This window comes from Meleagris gallopavo, chromosome 6 (assembly GCF_000146605.3).
Source record: "Meleagris gallopavo isolate NT-WF06-2002-E0010 breed Aviagen turkey brand Nicholas breeding stock chromosome 6, Turkey_5.1, whole genome shotgun sequence".
NCBI lineage: Eukaryota > Metazoa > Chordata > Aves > Galliformes > Phasianidae > Meleagris > Meleagris gallopavo.
This window is the reverse complement of record NC_015016.2, coordinates 23548679-23562557: the sequence shown is the minus strand read 5'-3', so window position 1 is coordinate 23562557 and position 13879 is coordinate 23548679. Positions and strand designations below refer to the sequence as shown.

At 45.9% G+C, this 13879-nt stretch overlaps 2 long non-coding RNA genes across 3 annotated transcripts; one reads left to right on the top strand and one right to left on the bottom strand.

Annotated features, from left to right (window-relative positions):
* Positions 1–722: 722 nt before the first annotated feature.
* LOC109368197 lies at positions 723–7611 on the bottom strand. Its single transcript, XR_002115978.1, has 2 exons — positions 7523–7611; positions 723–1813 (listed from the first exon to the last, which is right to left on the bottom strand). It is a non-coding gene; the product is annotated as an uncharacterized LOC109368197 (long non-coding RNA).
* Positions 7612–9963: 2352 nt separating this feature from the next.
* Positions 9964–13879, top strand: LOC109368196. 2 transcript variants are annotated; one of them, XR_002115976.2, is made up of 3 exons: positions 9964–11832; positions 12407–12492; positions 12994–13879. It is a non-coding gene; the product is annotated as an uncharacterized LOC109368196 (long non-coding RNA). The 2 variants fall into 2 exon arrangements; XR_004160117.1 differs by lacking the exon at positions 12407–12492 and having other exon boundaries at positions 9965–11832.

The window sequence follows — 13879 nt, the reverse complement described above, 5'->3', positions numbered from 1 at the left end:
TGCCTCGGGGCCGCCCCGCCGCGCCTTTGTTTGCTGCGAAATAGCGCTTTAATTGTAGGGGTGCTGTGCGGTTCCCGATTGCTCGGTGGAAGTTCTCTGGCCGCTCAGTACCGGCACAGAGATCGGCACCTCTCACAGCTTCGGAGCTCGGAGCTCCCTCTTCACCTCTCCCCAGCTACGGCCGTAAGTGTGGAGAGGGAAACATTCCTTTCCTTGAATTAAAACCGATGTTCTCATCGCCAGTACTAAAAGCAGCCACCCCTCTGCTGTCGGTGACACGGAGGAACACGGTTCCCTATCGCTCAAAAACCCAAGGAAAGTGCGGGGCATACGCGGACCGGCAGATGCCCAGAACAGTGACGAAGCTCTCTGCCTCACCTCGAGGGCAGCAAAGCGTTTTCTTCAGTATTTTTGCTTTTGCTAAAGGTTTCTCCTCCCCCAAGGGTTGGTGCGCACCTCTGTGCCACGGTAAGAAGGTGAATGTGCAATCTTGGTGGCATTTCTCCCAAGGAAATATTAAGCAACTTGTCTTGTTCACAAATACACAAGGTACACAAAGAGCTGCTTAAATAAACAAACAGAATTGATTCCTAAATCATACTTCTGTATTCAGGAGCAATGGACGTCAATCAAACGTGGGTGACATTTGCCTGTCAATACAGGGATGATGGCTGGAAAGAGTGTGACTTATTACAGCAAGGCAAGAATCTGAAATGAGCGGCGGCAGCAAGTAGGACAACAACCAAATAATAGCATCTCCAGCGACGATCAGAGGGCTGTGATCTTGTCTCGGGTTTTATTAGCACGAATCCCCTCTCCCTTTCCCCCGCACTCTTTTCTTTCTTTTCTGTTTCGCAACACAATAAGGTCAAGCAAGCAAGCAGTGGGAAACAAAGATTCATTGATTCTTCCTTTTAAGCAGAAATGTCAGCGGCTCCTTTTGCTCTTTCCTGGGAGACTCGAGGCAGTGAGTGTGTCCACGCCACGCAGAGACGGGCCCTCCCAGCTCCTTATCTCCCCAGAAAACTCCCGATAAAGCCTCCATTTCACACACTTTTAAATACCCCCATTCCGCCTCTCTCTCTATTTTTTTCTTTAACGCTTCGTCTTTCAGTGATTCTTTATCTGGCCTTGGCACAAGTGAGCCATTTCTCTCAGCAAAGGGCTCCCACTCAGGGCCCGGGAAGGCAGCAGGACACATCGGGAGGATTATTCTTCTATCGCATCGCTCTCTGCCCCACAGGAAAAGGCTTTCAACACTGCTCTTTAGTCTGTGCAAGAAGAAAAGTTGTGTAGAGTGACAGCTCTGTCTCACACTGCGGATGGCCCTCGGGGTGTTGCATTCCGTCATCTGTGGCCCAGCAGGATTTCCTGGCACCAAGTTGTGCCCATGTTTCCATTGCATGCCACTCAAGGAGCACTCTTGAGCCTTCAGATGGACACGAACCCGTCGTGCTTTGCCAAGCCACACTGACCTGGTGACAGGTCAGCAGCAGGTTCCATGTGCGCTCAGTTCCACGCTCTAGCTCTGGAATCCTGGATCTCAAAGCAAGCTCCTACCAACCTATCATGTTTATCTCCTTAATACTCAGATTTATCTTCACATGTATTGTCAGCCACCTCTGAAGCTCATTTACCCCTGCAGACTCTCTCTCCAAGAAGGTCTGAGCCAGCCACAATGTCACAGCCTGAGCAAGCAGAGGCAAGCACAGGGTGCTCGTGCTGAGTTGTCCATGAAGACCTGTGCTGGCTGGGAACACCGCCCGGGATTGTGAGCTCTACACTGGTGCTTCAGGAACCTTTTCCAAGGAAACTGAAAGTGGAAAATCAAAGGGCTGAAAAGTTATGCACTGAAGGAGTCAGTACTTTGGTCAAAGGAAAATGTAGAAACCTCTTTTTATAATGGGACATTTGTTGCCCAGAAGTGACTTGTCAAAGCATCGACTCACTCAGTTACAGCCCGAGTACCGCTTCTGTTAGAATATTATCTCTTCTCCACACAAAAGGCTAAAAATGAAGATGGACATCCATTCCTATGAAACCTATTACACCAAGGCCAGCTGCTGCTTGTCCTAATGAAGTGACCACTACTACATTTCTTTGTCCCTTTCCTTCATCTCCCCTTCTCTTCAGGGCTGCGGTGCGAGCTGCTCCCCTGCAGCTTCTGCCATTTGAAGCAGCCTGCCCACAGCTCCTTCCCTCACTGACTAATTAGCTAATGTTCACACAGAGCCTTAAAGATGTGAAGCATAACATGCATGTTAATTTTTTCTTGTGTGTCTGAAAGAGCAGGTACTGTTGTCTTACCACTGGGCTAGGGAGAAATGGGAGAAAACCAAACATCTTGTCAAGGAAAGGCATTCTGCAGTCCCCAGGCACAACATGACTCCTTCAGCCAGGGCTGCTCAGTCCAAAGGGTGAGCCTGGGGAAAACAGCGTGTGGGAAGGGCAACCCCTCAGCATTACAGTGAGCAGCAGTAATGCAGAGAAGGGCAAATGCTGAACAAGGGACTGCTCCAAAAACATGCCAAGTTCCAGCCGTCCCGCTCACTCCTATCTGCATCAGCTTTGCTTTTGCTTATACTTCAACTCATTGAAAAAAAATCTTTTAGAGAAACGTTTTGAATTCCAGTCATCCCAAAAATTAAGACATTGCTTTACTGCATCTTCAGAAATATGGGTTGAAGCATGTATACAAGTGTTGGCATTTCAGCTGGGCACCAGTGACTGAATTCTGCTGTGTTATGGTCAAAGATCTGTACCCAGATTATGTTCTGACAGGTGAATCACTGCAGATCGTGTATGTAAAAATAAGCCTTCAACACAGCAAGAATTAGAGATTACACATCTGACTAATTTTATGGCTATAAAACAGTCTCAGATGATACCTGGTAATTGTTAACCTAATTAACGGTAAGTACAAAAGGTATTCATGATTGCAAGAGCCCTTGTTTATTCCAGAGATTAACCATCAGATGCAAATATAAAGGCTGCTCCTGCAGACTTCTCCTCTCCTTGCACACCTGTGCCTGCAAGCCTGCCTCTGTCTTTGTCTTCCATCCCCTTCCTCCCCTCCCCATCCCCTAAGGTCCCAAACACAAAGCTGTTGCAATGCACATGGAATGTACTCTGAACTCTAAGATACTTTCTGGTAGCATTACTAGTACAGCTTTTCCTGTACCAGTGGTTCTTGAGCAGCTGATGGTTCTTGTATTGGTGACAGTATGCAACTGCGGGATCTGTACTTGTTACCCAAGGTCAGTGTATGTTGTCTGGGTAGAGCAGCACCTGCTCAGCCCCTCCTCTGATCTGCCTCCCTGCAAAGTGCTGGCCCCTTCTCTCCTCAAGGGAGTTGTCGCTCAGATGGTTTCTGAAGAGATCTCCCCTCTGAAGAGATCACTAAGAGCAGTGGCACTGTGGAATTGTCAATAAGCAGTAGCTTGCACCAGCTGGTGAATGCCTCTCCATAAATAGCCTCGATTTGCCAGTAAATGCACTACGTTTCCAGAAATGGATTTAAAACATTGAATTATTTGACGTAGCTTTCTTCACAGGAGCCTGGGCATCCAGTGCCCCAGAGACCATGACAGTGCCTGCTTGTGGCAGGCTCCAGCTCTCACTTGGTCTGGGTCAACTGGACCTTTCTCCCTCCCCACTGCTGCTTCTGTAAAGCAGGCACGATAACTCATCACTCTTTTGGTATAGAGGTCTTGGCTTCTGCAACCACCTTGGTAAGCATGCTGGCGGTTGAGATGTTTTCATGTAGGCTTTCTGCTTGACCCTCACCTTTAGCTCCCTCTTGATCAAAATCCAGTGCAGATAATCTGTCATAAGCAGGCAGACAGAAGAACTCACAATGTTCATTAATAACACCCAAATATACAGGTATTCATAAGTGCAGTTCAATCAAAGAATATTGCTAATGGCAAAGGGTACGGTGTCAGAATTCTTATGAAGATGTAAACAGCAAATACAAAGAGATAGAAGATAAATGCCTCTAACATGAGAGTGAGATTAAACAACCACTTTGTGCCTGCTTAAAACTATACCAGTAAGCAAAGGCATAAATCATGTTGCACTTCTATTACAAATTATGTCAGTTGTTAGAGTCAATCAGAAGGAGATTTCCAGGTTATTTGGCCACAAGTACAATTTCAGTTACCTTTAAAATGGTTACTAGATGGGTAAAGAGAGATATTGGGGGAAAAAATTCAGGAGCAGAGACCAGCTTTTCTAAACTGTCATTGGCAATTTACCCTGTGTCCTCCAGATCCAAAGGACTCCCCTTCCACTGTTATACCAACCCAGCAATCTTCTGGTGTGTCATATCATAGCCCTTTATATTCATCAGGAGGTTGATGGATGGGCAATAAGAATGGATAGCTGGGAGTGGAAAACTCAGAATTAAAATCTCAAGAGTGGCAAGTTGCCCATGAGATTTATTTTTTCCTTCTACCATCTCCTCAACTGATCTTCTTATTGTGCCCAATTATTGATTTCTGAAGTAGTTAATAGCATAATTTACTTTGCAAATTGCAATTATTTCTGATAATTCATTTTTTTCTGCAGGTTTCATGTGTTAAAGCAAAAGGCTCTTTGATCCCAAGCAATCTTCTTTACAAGAAAATGGCACACATTGGAATTTGGCATGATCCTGCAGGATGCTGGGCCCTCAGTTGTTATAGCAGGCAACCGCTCTTGAGACTTTGTAAAATTCACCCTTGCACTGCTAATAAAAACTGCTGATGTATTGGTCTGATCCATCACAAACCAGGATAGCTCCACTGAAAAAGATTCAGTAGAGAAGTCAACACATGTGCATGGGATCAGAATTCACTGTTTACATTGCTTTTGGAGAGTTGCAAAGCACAGAAGGATCCCACAAATATACTCTTCCCTAAAAGGGATGGGTTATGCCTCCATAGTGAGGAGGGGGAACGGATGTTTCCTCACAGCACTGTAGAGATACAAGCCATGCCAGGAAACCATTGTGTGCGTTTCTCAGCTTTGTGCACTGCTGATGTCATTATCATTAGGCTATCCTATACGGATGTAACTATAGTTTTGATAATTGTGAATTCAACCTGTATTCGTGCATTCAACAACAACAACTAAAAGAATGCAGACTAGAGAGGAAAACCAAAGTCTTTATCACCTTCTGAGACACGTATGTATTCTTATGCTATACATACATTTTTAGCTAGGCTGTTGGTATTTCTTCTATGCAGAAAAAAAAATCTAGGATGCTCAATTACTGCACAAGTCCAAAAGTCATCAGGTGAGAAGAGGAATGGCTGAAGAGTGCATCTACCATCTGGGGACTGAGGATTTCTCCCTCCAGAGGGGTAAAACCCCAGCCAGAATTTTCCTTGCATATAATGAGACATTATACATCTGTTTACAACCCCCTCCTCCCCAGCCCCATGCACATGTATGCACACAGATAAAACTATGCATGTTTTTGCTGGAATCAGAGGAGAACACTGAGCCTTGCAGTTACTACAACTCAGCAAGCTGCCATTTTGTATTTTATGGCTGAAATATGACCAGAGCAGGATGATTTACTCAATATTCTGTGAAAATATTCTCATCCACTGGCATACACACAGGCTTACTCCACTGAGCTAATTGACAGAGTGCCAAATTGTGTTTGCACTTAACCCATGGGCAGCTCCATTGTCCTAAAAGGCACACTCACTCTTGTATTACTATGCAGCTCATTGAGCACGTGCTAGAGTCTCCCCAGTCTTTGGGATAATAGAATTTAACCTGAGATCTTTTGTTTAATTAACTTTAAATCACCAATGTCAGTATTTAAACATCTAGAAGAGGCAAGAATCTTTTATCAAGCTTAATGCCTGCAAGAGAGGATGAAATGCAAAGAATATGCATGGAGTATCCTGGCAAATGCTGCTTCTCACTGGGTGCTGAGGGGAATCAGAGAAAGGAAACAAGGAAAAGACAGTGCCTCTGAGCAGAGTGAGACAGGGAGCTGCTGTGGGCAAGGACTGCAAAAGAAATATCACTTCCAGAGAGCAGCACTTCCAGCAGTTATGTTGGAATTATAGCACATTAGGCATATTTGGGCACTGTTTGGAAAATTAATTTTGAGGAAGGAAAAGCACAAGGCAGAGAGTCCGCATGCAGGAAGAGTCCTAGTGCTTCAAGGAATGCAGCAGTAACCTCAAGATGGCCCCAACCAAATTCTTCCTCTAGACATCTCACCCAGTAACTGCTCCGCCAACATTTGTCTCCCACCAGGTAGGAATGCTAACTGCTCTCTACACAAACTAATTTGCTGCTAAATTGCCACTCAGACTCCTCCACTCAGGAAGGACGGCAAGCAGAAAGCAACAGCTGTCACACTGCCAGGCATGGATGCTGTGAGATCCACCCATAGAGCAGTGCAAGCCTGCAGACCTCGAGTCAGAGCTCCTTCTTCATGCATTTAGTCATCTCCTTATGGATTATACCACAGATCTTTTCTTGGTCGTTAGGCTTCTATTCTGCATTTAACATATATCTGTTAATAGCTTTCTGTTCTTAATTACATCGCTACTGTTTCTTCTCACTCCATGTATAATCAGTGAATGTATAGATGTTATAGTTAGGAAGTATACCAGAGAGTTCGGCTATGCAGTTATTATACCAAAACAGAATAGATAGAATGCTTACCTGTATCCTGGGCTCGCTATGAAACTCTACAGGGGATCTCCAGAAGAGATTCTTCCCCACTGCAGTCAGCTCTTAAGTGGGTCTAGGAGAGGTGCAGCCAGGCTCCACCCCCTTTCAGCAGGGCAGGTGAAAGGCCTTCACCTGTGCTCCTGTGGCTGACTCATTGCTCGCCTCAGGTGATCAATCAGAGGTTCAGGCCATGATTCAGCAGTTTCCATGCACTCCATTTATTACAACTTTCTGCATTGTGATGTGCAAATAGGTAACTAGCCGAAAACCAGTAAGTAGGTATCTCAGCAACGCTGTTACATCTGTGCTTCCCTTCCTCTTGCTATGCTCAGTGAACAGTTAAAAATGCTTTTTTTTTTAATCCAGTAAGCAGAGATTTAAGTAGCTCACCACAACTCCACATCTCTAGAGCAGCCTCATTTATCTGCCCAGCTTCAGACTAGTGGCGTGAGGATGGACTCAGTCATCCTTTCTGTTTTTGACACCCATTCACTCAAGTTTCCTTTGCTGGTCATCCATGGCTATAGCTTTCCCATGTGCTCAGAACCTTGCACCAGTTCCCCAGGTCTCCTTCAGAGAGCACTCTGAATACCCCCAGCCCACAGACACTAACCAGGACTCAGGGCTTTGCTTCCAACATTCTTGGACATCACTTATTCTCTGTGCACTGTTTCATCATCAGTAACACAAAAACTTAAGTGAGTTGATTTCTATTGACTCCAGTCAGACCATATAGCAGTTGGACAGATTAATGCAGTGGAAGGATAATACAGGAACGTAGCAGCAAGGGACCAGTGCAGATAGAACAGTATTTCAGAGGAAAAGTAAAAGTACTCACCCATTTCCAAAGATCTAGGCTCGTAGAAAGGACTCCACACAGGAAGGATCTCACAGAATCTCCAACCAGAGATCCTTCTCCAGTGGCAGTCAGCCCTTAAGTGAGGTCTAGGAGAGGTGCAGCCAAGCTCCACCCCTTCTGGTCACATAGCTGAATTGCCTTCACCTGTGCTCCCAGGGCTGACCGGTCCTTTCCTCAAGTGATCAATCAGTTGGTCTTCTCTCAGTAAATGAACACATTTAGGCTCAGTTTGAAGCCCCCAGCAAAGTATTTTTGTGAACACCTGGAGACAAGGTATTCTAATGCTTGGCTCTGCTGATGCTTTTATAAGAGTGAGTCATAGAATCATTAAAGTTGGAAAAAACCTCTAAGATCATCTAGTCTGTCATCCCATCAGCACCATGCCCACTGAACCATGTCTCTAAAGAACTAGAAAGAGTTACAAAAGGCCAGGACCTGACTTTCCAGCTCTCAGCTGAGAAAAACAGCATCATTTGTATTTTATAGAATTGACTCCCATAAGTATTGACTCCCAGCTATGCTGCTGGATTCAAATATTGTGCCAATACTGAAATATTGGGCAGTGCTAGGGCATGTCTCTGGACAGAGAGACAAGCTCTGCACACCCTTTCCACCTGCTCCCCTGTGTTGTCCGTGCAGCTCCATGGCTGCAAGGTCTGGGAAAGGGCATCGCTCTCACTGACCCACCCACCTCAGATGAAGGACATCAGCTGAGAGCAAAAGAGGAAAACAAAGAAATGTTTTCCATGCAGAGGACTCTCACCACCGGATGATGGACAATGTTCTGGTGAGTTAAGCACTGCAGGTGAGGTACTTGATTCTGCAAGCAGGTGTGTGACTGCCTCACTCCACATGAGAGCTGTGGGAAGTGGAACTGAGAGCAAAAGTCTGTGGCTGAGCTTGCTGAATGGGACAGATGGCAACCCCTGCCAAAAATAGCTTTGCTAGAAGTAGAACACATGGTAAATTGCATTAATTTTAATAATTGCTTTTTATGCTTTGATAAAAACTGGCAAAGACCTAAAGGATCCTCTACTCAAGACAATTAGCACAGCTCTCTTTGACTGCTCTCCTTTGCTGCTCTGAGGCTTTCAGGCTCACAGAATGGCCAAGGGTGGGACTGCCCACTTATGCCAGGAAAGCAGCAGCTCACCGGGATGTGGGACCACAGGGAAAATGGGACTGGCTTTGTTTTGTCTGCAAGGGGAGCAGTGGCTGCTGCTTGGCAAGGCACAACCTCTGTACAGCCGAGGGCTCTGGTAACATCACCCTCTGAAGGCAGGCAGATTCAAAGTCCCAGAAGAACCTCTTTCCAAAGGAAAGGCATATTTAAAAGAAAAAAAAAAAAATACAGACATATAGATACACAATTTCATAGCTACTGTAGGGAAAAGAGAAGAGATTGATAGCTCCTTTGCCCGCTGCAAAGGGGATTTTTGCCTACCAAAGTGCAGGATATCATTGTTGTTTTGTCACATGAGAAGAGATAAGAAGAAGAGCATGCCCAAGCAATAGCTGGAGAAACATCCACTGCAGCTTCTTACAACTTCCAGTCAGGAATTAAGGATGCCTGGCCTTGAAAGAAACCCTCACTTCAAAGAGAACTGCCTCCAGCAGCAGTGCTAGGTGCAATGTTAAACAGCCCCAGCACCTTGGTTACACCAGTACCCCAGTGACACCAGCACCCCAGTTAGTTACACCTGCACTCCAGTTACCCCAGCTCAACACCACTTTGCCCAGCCAAATCAGTTCAGCCTGCTGCCCAGCCACAGCCAAGCTAAATCGCAGAACTCCGTCTGCTGGCAGTGTCCACGTTCGGGGCTGTGCCAGCAACACAAAATCGGTTTCTAATTGCTGTAGTTAATTCAGGGCATCCACTGTTCCACCAGCTCTAAAATTACATGCAATTACCTGGGGGATTTCAGAGAGCCACAGCATCAGCTTTTTGCTTATGAACTGTATGCTGGAATACACAATATGTTACACACAAATTTTGATATGAATGAAGTATATTCTCTGTTGAAGCCAAAAAGTGTGATTGTTCACACTTGAAAAAATCCTTCTAATTTAGGACTTCTTGATCCACAGAGATCACAGAGGTGAGCACCACTCCAGACGTGGTACCTGCTCCTCCCCAGCACAGTGCCTCGGTGCTGCCATTCTCACACCAGCAGTGAGGCATGCAGTGTGAGCTGTGCATGGCTGGGGCCAGGCTGCTGCCCAGAGAGAAGCTGCTGCACAACCCCTGTGCCCCAAAACTCATTCCTCTGCCCCTCCAAAAGCCTCCCTCTGCCTATAAGTGCCCCAGCACCCCATGAACCTGTGTGGATGGATATGGATTACACTGTGAATGCTATTTGTATTCCATCTTTTTTTTTTAAGGCTCAGTGATTTGGATTGACAAATGTATTCCGATTTACTAATATGTTTTCTTCCCATCTTTGCCCTTTTTCCATAGGAATTATTCTGTTCACCAGCTCAGGAAAAAACAATCAACAGCTGGAAGGTATATTCTGCTTCAGATTTTTGCGCAGAATTACAATATATTTCCCTTCTTTTTCCTTCTGAGAAATGCATTGCGCTCTGCATTCTCCCCACTGGCACCATCCTGTAGTTCCATTTAACTCAGTCCTCCTGTACCCCTTAGGTTTTTGTTGCTGTTTCTGTGAGGTATAACAGCTCTGCCATGCTGCTTTTACTTTCAATATCACTTTTTTTTTTTTTTTTTCTCCAGCTGCACAGTGGTTTAAAAACCTCTTCACAGAGCACCTTGAAAGCTCTTGATGTTCATTTGCTGCAAGCGCATGGTGAAGCCCTCTTCAAACACAGCCATTATCTAAGAAACAGCACGAGAGGAGCAGAAAACCTGGGACAAGTGGACTCACTTGAGCAAACTGGCAAAGGGATGAGATGCTCCAGAGTTGCTGGGCTGAAACATTTGACTAGATCACAGACAGCAGATGAGGACAAATTCTTGACTTCTCTGCCAGCTTGTGGGTTTTCACTGTATCTGAAGATGGATGTGGGAATGACAGGAAATGAAAAATCTTAGAAATACCAACAGAATATAAAAAATGCTGCAAGGAAGCTGCATTACTTCTGTTCCTTGCCTTAACCATAATCAAAGCAGTTACTTCAGACAGCTTGCTAATGAAACTGGATGTTGTTCTCCCCAGTTTTAGCAGCATTATATGAATTACTGTGTAGATGCCAACACCACGCAGGCAGTGGGGCAGCTGCATTGGGTGAGTGATTCAAGGTGACCAAGCCCCCAGCTCAGGCAAATATTGATCAGACCCCGTTTACATAATTGTTCATATTCCTCAGCTGCTCTCAGCCACCACAGCCTACCTCAGGGATGGTATGCACCCAGATAATAATGCCTATACATGATAGTGGTGACACTAGAGCTTTGAGCATCTTTGCATTAGCACAGCCCAACCGCGTGTGCCCAAGGAGGTGACTCCATATCACCTCACAGAGGGCCTGGGAGGAGCTGTTATCAGAGGAAACATGATGTTCATAGCAGAGTATACAGCGCTGAATTAAAGACTTCTGCACTATTCAGAAGAGGTTTCATATGCTGTATCCAGAAGGGGATTTCAGAGGAAATACTTCAGCTTTTTGATGAACCTCTCTTACTTGAGGGACAAGTAAGAGCAGAAGGCGCCAGTGTGGCACATTTAGCCATTATCAGACTCCTCAAGAAGAGGCCTGACTCTCAGCAATATGAGAATACTGCTTTTCGACACAGGCCTGGGTACAGAGGAGATACACTTCAAAGAGCCTGGCCCATGGCAAACCCAGCAGGGGAAGGTGGCAGCCTTCAGGATGAGGCCTGATGCAGAGTGCTGCCATGAGGCTCCCCTAGGGCCAGGCTGAAGCCCAGCCCTTGTCCCACAGCTCTCAGAACTGCTGCACAGGACATCAGCAAGCTGGAGACCTTACAGGAACATATCCTCAAAGTTAGCTAAGCCTCCACTTCTGCCTGGTAAATGCTGAAGCAGAAGATAGCTGAGAAAAACACAACACACCCCTCACATGCTTAGATTTGTTGAGCAATGGCGCTGCAGACCACATATAAAGGCCTCCACCCTCCCAGCACAGCTGCGATACAAGCTGAGGCAAGAGGCGAGCAGGTAGAAGCCTTGCCTGATGATAACTGAGGCGGGTAGCAGAGCAAACCTGCTTCTGGCAGTTCTGCAGCTGGGGTGGGTCAGAAAGCTGGTACCTGGGCCATGGGGTTGCTTAGAAGCCAGACTGGTGTTTCCATTACAGAGAATTGCTAGGTAATGTTACATAGGTAATGCTTCTAATGTAGTACACAGCTTCATTGAACTTCTTACTGCTATCCTTACACGTAACCCTGTGTTATCTGTGCTCTTTAGCCAACTTTGGGGGTGATCCCTATTAGCAGAGCAAGACTGCTGGCCTCCTTGGTCTCCTGTAGTGGCATACTGTGCTCCACTGACATAAAGCCTTGTAGATATGGGCTGTAACACTTGGGAAGGTGTTGAAAAGCTTTGACCAGATTGGCTTGCCTTCCTGCTAGAAATGTCTGCTGTGGTGTTGGTAGCCAGGAGAGCAGGCCTGAGTAACAAACTACTTCTGGTGTCTTTATATTAAAGTGTGAGTGAAAGGGCATAGGCGTTAAGACAAGGTGGAAAAACGGTTGATTTGAGGAGCACATAGATGTGTGATTCCCACAGAAATAGATTATCTCAGTTTACGACTGGTTTAAGGCAAAAGGCAAAGAAATTGCCAGGCTACAGTCATAATCTTACTTTAGAGGGGATTATTGATATGATATTATTGGAAGTAGTGAATTACTAAGAAGGCTTCTCCACATCCTCCTCTCCACAGTGATCTCCCATTGCTGTCTCTCACTACTCCTGACAGGGACATCTTGCTGCCATGGCTGTGTGAAGCTGGGGAAGCCCTCTCGTGGGGTGAGGAGATAAGGAAGTAATAGCTGAGGGCACAGCTGTGGCCTGCTGGATGCTATCACCCACTTTCACAAGGAGTTTGGTCCAAGCAACAGCTCGCTGTGGTGTTTCCTCACAGACAGAGTGATATGTACATCCTCATTGGGAAGCAGACCCTGCAACCACCAGCCCACACTGGGGGAGCAGCAGATGCATTGAGGTCTCTCCCACACATGCTCACACTTAATTCTAGCCAGAAAAGAAAAGAATTTCTGCCCTGGGCAAGCCTCAATGTTTGTTAAATGATACTGGTTGCATACCAGTTTCCTTTGACCCAGGCTGGGCTCCCTTAGGTGCAGCCTGTTAATCTCCTTTCCTTGTCACTGCTTTTTTTTCTTCCCTTTTCCTCCTGCTGATTTGAGGAGTTGTTATTAACCTGCCTGACTTCAACACTGTCAAAAAAAAAAAAAAAAAAAATTAGTCTTGAGATTTATCCAATTATTCACTTTGTTATATCTCTTCCAGCACTTAGAACCTATGGAGGAAGGGGAAGGAGCAGCAGGAGGATGGAGACCAGCTCTCCTACTGTGATTTTTACAGTTTGCCTCCCTGAAGATCCCAGCTCCCAGCTCCTGGGCACGAAGCCTTTCATGTCTTGCAATCCCTGCAAGTGCCTGTGGCTATGGAGTGTCTTAGCCAAACGTGCACAGCCCAGGCACACGTGCTCTTGGTGGTGATGGTCCTGGCTGCCCACCGGCCTTTCCCAGCTCTTTTGTAGCCGGACTGAAGACAGACTCACACCTTTGGAAAGCAAACAAAACTTTCTCCTCTTTTCATTTTTCATCTTTATCTTTGAAACTGTAGGTCTTTATTACTCTGTATTCCCTGGAGACCTTTCAGAATTCTGGGGACATAAAGGAGTCGATGGGAACAAAGCAAGACGGCCCATTCTCCCCTCTTAGATTCAGACTTCTAACAAGAGCTTCCTATTAGTGATAATAAACTACTAAAATGCAAGTACTTGCAATTATTGGCTTACTTTGCACTCACTAATACTGCTGCCTTGCTCAGGATTGTTACTAAGAGATGTGTGGTACTGATATGATTTACCTCCGTGTTTCTGCCACTGCTCATTGATTTGCTTTTCTGTATTCAACTGCAAGAGCCTGCCTTTTGGAGTTTGCATGGAAACCTGGGACAAGAGGAAGCCCCCTGGTTGAGTGAAGTTTGCTTTGCAGCATGCACATCAAACACAACCCACCCATTCTCCCACCAGGCCTGGCCATCATCTCCTCTGAGAGAATGCATTAGAAATGATCATTTGGCCACGAGTAAAGGGGAAAAAGTGCAAGGGGAGGTGAGGGCATGGCCTAGTTCAGGGCTGCCAGCTTGGCTCAGGTGTGAAACTCAC